Here is a 6,773-nt window from a genome sequence, read left to right as displayed (position 1 = left end):
CTTGCAAAATGATGAAAAACTTTTTGAAGGTAATAATTCACCAACATGCAACACTTTCAGAAAGTGTTGCAGTAACTGTCGCAAAACATCCAACAAGCCTTAAGCAAACAACCATGAATGACAGTTTTAGCTACGGTTAAAAAAACTATCATTATTTTCACTTCACACTTATTTATTGTGAAAATTACCCTTTTTTTTTTTTGAAACGACAAATCTAACCTACTCCTAAACTACACCTTAAATCCATCTATGTCCACGACGGGACTTGAACCCTCAACCTCAAGTAGGGAGGGAAACACCGGATACCGCTGGGCTAGAAGCCCTTTAGTCTTGAAAAAATGATTTCATTTTCATTTTTTGTTATATTTTTATACAAATAAATTAATTCTATAACTAATCTATTACTTACACAAATAAATCAAGAAAACTAATCTATTTAATTTGTCACATAGCATATTAATAAATAAATTATTACAATCATTTTTAACAAAACGACAAACACATCAAAACATCAACATACATATAAAATAAAATTTGATGTAGTAAACTATCAACGTAAAATAACTAATTGTCTCCAGAAACTAATTTTCAAGAAAACAATTTACACTCGTTACTTTACACGGGTAAACGACTAGTGTGTGTATATATATATATATATATATATATATATATATATATATATATATATATATATATATATATATATATATATATATATATAAGAACGTCATCTTGTTATCAAGCATATTTTTCTTCACAATTTATTATCTAAAACTTTATGAAACTTAAATAAAATGATATAAACCTTTTTTTGACAAAGATATTTTGGACTTTACCACAAAAGTTTTGGCTTTTTGTTCTATCTTACATCTATGTACAAAACCATGATGTAAAGAAAGATTAGGTTTTTGATTGATTGCTTGATTTTCTTTTTTGGCTTATTATTTTATTGTTGGAGCAATGTTGTCTGTAGCTAAAGTGCAATCTCCATTTATTTGTTGGTTTTAGTATGATCCAAGTCATTCTTGATAATGGAATATTGTAGTTGCAAGGATGGAGTGCATGATGCAATGCAACAATGGTGGATGAAAATATTTTCTTCTTTGTTCATGAATAGAAATTGGACATGTGGACAACTTGTTTCGTTTTTTTGTCCAAATATTCTTCATAATGCATTAATGCGTTTCTTTAACGGGCTTGTCATTTTAATTCTTTATCAACCATCATAACAAATGTACACTTATTAAAGGAATTTCATGAAGAATAATAGACTTATTATAGGTGTTGTGAAATAAGTGTTCTCAACACCCACACGAAAATTAGAATGGGAACTCGAGTTGGTACTGATGCCTTTGGTTATTTTTTATTTTTTATTTTTTTTTAAACGATAAATCTAATCTACTTCTAAACTACACCTTAAATCCACCTATGTCTAAAATGAGATTTGAATCCTCAACCTCAAGAAAGGAGGGCAACACCGGATACCGTTGGGTTAGAAGCCCTTTGGTGATGCCTTTGGTTATTAATTAGGAAAGTTAACGGTATGTTTGGTTGTGAAAAATTGTTTTCATTGTTTTTATTAGGTGTACAAATGAGTCAAAGTACTCGTGAGCTATTAGAGATCAGGTTGCTAAAAGCTCTGACTCGAAATCGATTTTAAATGAGTCTGAACCGAACTCGAGCTTAATATTAAGCTCATTTATTAAACGAGTTCGAACTCGAGTCTATGTCGTTAAGCTTGATTAAGACCGAGAGCTTAAACATATGTTTATATAATATAATTTATTATAATTTTTATATATTAAAATAAAAACATATTTGAAAATTAAGGATTTAGGGATTTTGTAAACAAGCTTATTGACAAACTCAAATTGAACTTAAACTTATTTATGCATATTAGACAAAAAACGAGTTGAGCTCAAGCACGAATGAGAGATTTTATAATTCTCCACGAGCTCGAGCCGAACTCAGTACAATAAAACTCAAATCAAGGCAAGTTCGAGCTCGGCACCTGTATAACTTAAACAAGTCTCAGTCGAGCCTGACCAGCCTTGGGTTCGGCTTGGGTGCGTTTGCATCCCTATTTTTTAGAATGTTTTTTTAGAAATAAAGTTAAATTTTTATTTTTAGTTTTCAGTAAAAAAAAATATTAAAAATACATTTGGTTGAAACAAGTTTAGTTTTCATTTTTCATATTAGAAATTTAAAAAACATTGGGAAACTATAAAAATCACTTTTATAATTTACGTATAATTAGAAAAACAAAAATGTTTCGTTTTCTTCGAAATTTTTGAAAACTAAATCAACAGAACACATTTTCAATTTTTTTTTTCATTTTCATTTGACGTTTTTTACGAAAAATTGGAAAAAAATTCACCACCGAACGTTACTTAAAGTTTAACATTCTTCTTTTAGGATTTCAAATAGAAAGAGAAGTTGTAATCTTAATTAGATAGATTGTAAAACGAGTACCTAATAGATAGATTAGAATGATTCAAATGTTGTATTGTATAGATTAGGATCTAATGTTTATCTCTATCTTGTAACTATACCTGTACATATATATAATCGAATACATCCCTATGGGATTAGTTACGCCAAATACCCTTCTCAACTTGGTATCAGAGCCAATCCTATGTGTTCGCTTCATTCATCACCACCCCCGACATCCTTGTCTCCTTCCACTTTAATCTTCACTGTGACTTCTTCCATAAATTCCTTTAAGATACCTACAGGTATATCATGTTGGTGATTTGTTATCATCAATGTTATTTAAGTGTAATGGGATTACTTTGTTGACTAAAAATGATCTTGATAAATATTAAACAAGTAAGGAAGGTGTGGAGTACACACTTGTTTAAGTTTGATCAAGTATCAAAGTACACTGTCATTTAAGGTCGAAACCCCTGAACGAACGGGGGTCCGGGGGCAGCGCCCCTGGGAGCGGGGTCCAAGGGGCGGCAGCCCCTGGCGGGGTACAAGGGCAAACCCGGATTTTGAATATTTGACCCGGTTTTGACTTTGCATTAATCCTTATACCAAACCCGGATTTATAATAGTTTTGACTGTTGAGAAAACTGTTATATAACAGTTTTGACAGTTTTTCAGACAAGGAATGTATATAACCAATTTTAGTCAGTTTTCTGGTACTCACGAAAATTACACCATCTCATTCTCTCTTTCTTTCTCTTTGATTTTATCTGAGTCTTATCCAATTGAGGATTTGGGAGTACCACCCAAATACTTCGATTTGAAAGTGATTATCACGATTCTCAGATTTCCAAGTGCCACTAAACCATATTTCTAACATATCATGCAAATGAACCAGAACTAACTTCGTACTTTGGAAGGCTCAAGTTGTTCCAATTTTATGAGGCGTTCAGCTCTTTAGCTACCTCGATGACACTAAAACCACTGCAACAGGTGCAGAAGTGAAAGAGATCACAAATCCATAACATGATGTGTGGGTTGTTCAAGATCAATCAATCATTTGTGCTCTCCTGCTATCCATGACAAAAGACATAGTTGTCCAACTTGCTTTATGCACCAATACGTCTAATGAGTTGTGGACTTTGCTTCATACTATGTTTTATGCACAACAAAAAGGGAAATCCATCCAAATACACACTCAACTTTCACTTGCAAGGAATGGTGACTTAAGTGCTTCAAAATTCTACCACAAGATGACCGGTCTAGTTGGCAGGATGGCAAATATTGGCCATCCAATAACTAGTGAAGAAGTAATTGGCTACATACTATCTAGTTTGGGACCGGGTCATGGTGATCTCTTCACAACCATCACCATTCTGGGCGATTAACGTGAAGTAACTCTACCTAAGTTTTACTCCTATCTAATTGCTCATGAAGCACAAGCTTCTATGATGAATAACTTGACAGAATTTACGTAATCCACTAACAATGCTACACGTCAAGAAAATTGCATAAAATAATAATAATGTAATAATTAAATATAACTAGGGTATAAAAGTTATGTTAATAAATGTATGTAATATAATTCACTTCTAGTGTTTTTTTTTTAATTTTATCTACGGGCTATTTCCATTGGGTTCGGTAACAGAAGAATGTGAAAAATGTCAAAAACTTTGGAAATGGGAAATATTTTGGGTTACTTAATAAAAGGTGGAGAGGCATATATCTGCGATTTGATTGACATGAAAGGTGTTCATTAAATTTAGTCATTATTATTTTTTAGTCAATTAAATCCCAAAAACCATAAATTTATTCATTTTGACAATTTTAATCGGCCAACAGGTCATCCAATTTTAAAAATGCTATCACATAAATCTCCATCTTCATCGCATTCTAGAACTCGCCGCACCGATGGCGGTGTTAATCCGAAATCCATCGTCTCCTTCGTCAAGTGTCTCCTTATTCATTGCATTAAGTGAGGTGAAGGCTCTACGTGGATCGTTGAAATGCAGGATTCTTCGAATCTGAATTCTTAGCCACAAAATGCAGCGAAGTTTCCATTTAGGTCATCCCATCATCCACTCCATCTCCAATAAGTTCATTCTCATGTTCAATTTCTTTGTTGCTCATTACTCTAATTTAGCATTTTAAGTTCACTACAGTGAACAACTAGGGTTAATTATAAAAAAGAAAAAAGAAGGCAAACAATGCTTTTAAATATTGGTGCTCGATCAAAGTTCAGTGGATCATTCACCCGAGTTACTATGGTAAAAGCTTTTCATTTAGCTGTGGATCCATGATTCATTAGGTCATAAAAACCAGCGTGATTCATCAAAAAAGATGCCATGGGAGAATGGAAGAATGCCATGATTCATTAAATATTGGTGCTCGATCAAAGTTCAGTGGATCATTCACCCGAGTTACTATGGTAAAAGCTTTTCATTTAGCTGTGGATCCATGATTCATTAGGTCATAAAAACCAGCGTGATTCATCAAAAAAGATGCCATGGGAGAATGGAAGAATGCCAACAACAAACAAGAATATCCTTAGGTTGCTCCATGATTTTACTAATCAGTTCCTTTTAGGAGGATATAATGGTAAATACTGTATTCTCAATGAAACTATATGTTGTCATCTGTGGTGTCATTACTCATTACTAATCAGTCCATATGTATTCTCAACAGTGTTAATGAAGTCAATTCATGAGGATATTGAGAAAGAACACCATGCTATTGAAAACAACGATGTTGTTATATTCTTCCAGGTTGCTGAATTTATTATGTCTTTCCAGAATCTCAAGTTACTTGCTTCAAAGGTGTGATCTTTGTTAATGGTTTCATCTTAAAAGGGCTTGAAAATATATATTTCTTTAATGGGCTTTTGATGCTTTAATAGCCTGATGCTGAAGTCAATGTATCTGAAACTTCTAAAGATCATGATGCTGAAAGCACATTGTTTGAAGCAAATATATGCGGGTCAATTTCTAAAACAATGAATGAGACAATGTTTCTACTTGTTGTATCAAAGTGGCGTTCTATATTTGATGGTTTGAAGGAGACACATGACTAGAAATTTCTTTCTGTTGCTGGATCTCTCATGAAAATAATGGTGCGTGTGTGTGTTTTTTTTTTAATGTTTTTTTGTCTTTAGCTGACTCTTTGAGCTTTACTTAAAAATACTAAGTGTTTTTTTCTCCTGTTTTTGTATATAAACATGTTAGATTTGGTGCTTAAGATATCACCAGATGATTCTAGGGAGCCTCAAACTGCACGTGTTCTTCTTTACAAGTTATTTTATGATCAGACAGATCAAGGGATGACCTACTTCCTGTTTAATTTGATCAAGACATTTAATGCACACAAAAAACCAAAAAGGTTGGTTCTTTTCTGTTATGATTGAATTACACCTAATTTCTTTTAAATATCTTGTAATTGACTCAAGGAGATGATAGAGGTCCAAGTCAAGCAAGTATCTTTTTTCTATTACAGTTTCTATATCGCAAGTCAACTATAGAAGACATAAGTAAGCATGTATAATAAACAAGTAATGAATAAATGCTTCTTAAAGCAAGGGGGTCTTGCTTGATAAGTGCAAATGGTTACTTAAAATGACATTTTTTGCAAAAAGAAATGTATCGTATTTTTCTAGAATTAATATTGCTACCTTTTGTTTTATTCATCATTTTCTTATAACTTTTATTATGTTTGTCTATTAGTGATCTTGCTGATTTGGTTGAAACAATTCATATAGGCATACGACTGATGGAAAATCTTCAATCACGTAGTATATAGAGGCTATGTTCATTTCAAGATTTTACTACATAATATTTTTAGCAGGTAAATTTATTTTTTTTAAATATTTTTAACAATTCCTATTAGGATTGATAAAGATGAATTCATAAGTTATAACCACATTTTTTAATATATTGCAGGGTTATGTTGTTATTGTTTGGATTATGAAAACTAGGAAATTGTTGAGTCACACTCTTTTGATAACCGAACTCTTTTAGCATGTAAATTCATTTTCCTTATAGAAAGTTAAAAATTTGCTCCCTGAATATAGCTGGTTTTTGCAAATACGGTACCTAATTCGAAATACTAAGACTTTATCTTTGGTAACAAAATTGCAAAATCAGCTTTACTCGGGGGCCAAAAGTATATACATATAAATCACATGCAATTCACAAGTGAGTCACATATGAAATATATGTGATATTGTGATTCACATATAAATCATATGCGATTCATATATAAATCACATGTAATTCACAAACGAATCACATGAAATATATGTGATATTGTGATTCACATATAAATCATATGCGATTCATATATAAATCACA

The sequence above is a fragment of the Lactuca saligna genome, chromosome 4, assembly GCF_052625555.1.
Source record: "Lactuca saligna cultivar CGN05327 chromosome 4, ASM5262555v1, whole genome shotgun sequence".
Lineage (NCBI taxonomy): Eukaryota > Viridiplantae > Streptophyta > Magnoliopsida > Asterales > Asteraceae > Lactuca > Lactuca saligna.
The sequence above is the reverse complement of the archived record's forward strand: the minus strand, read 5'-3'. Positions refer to the sequence as shown.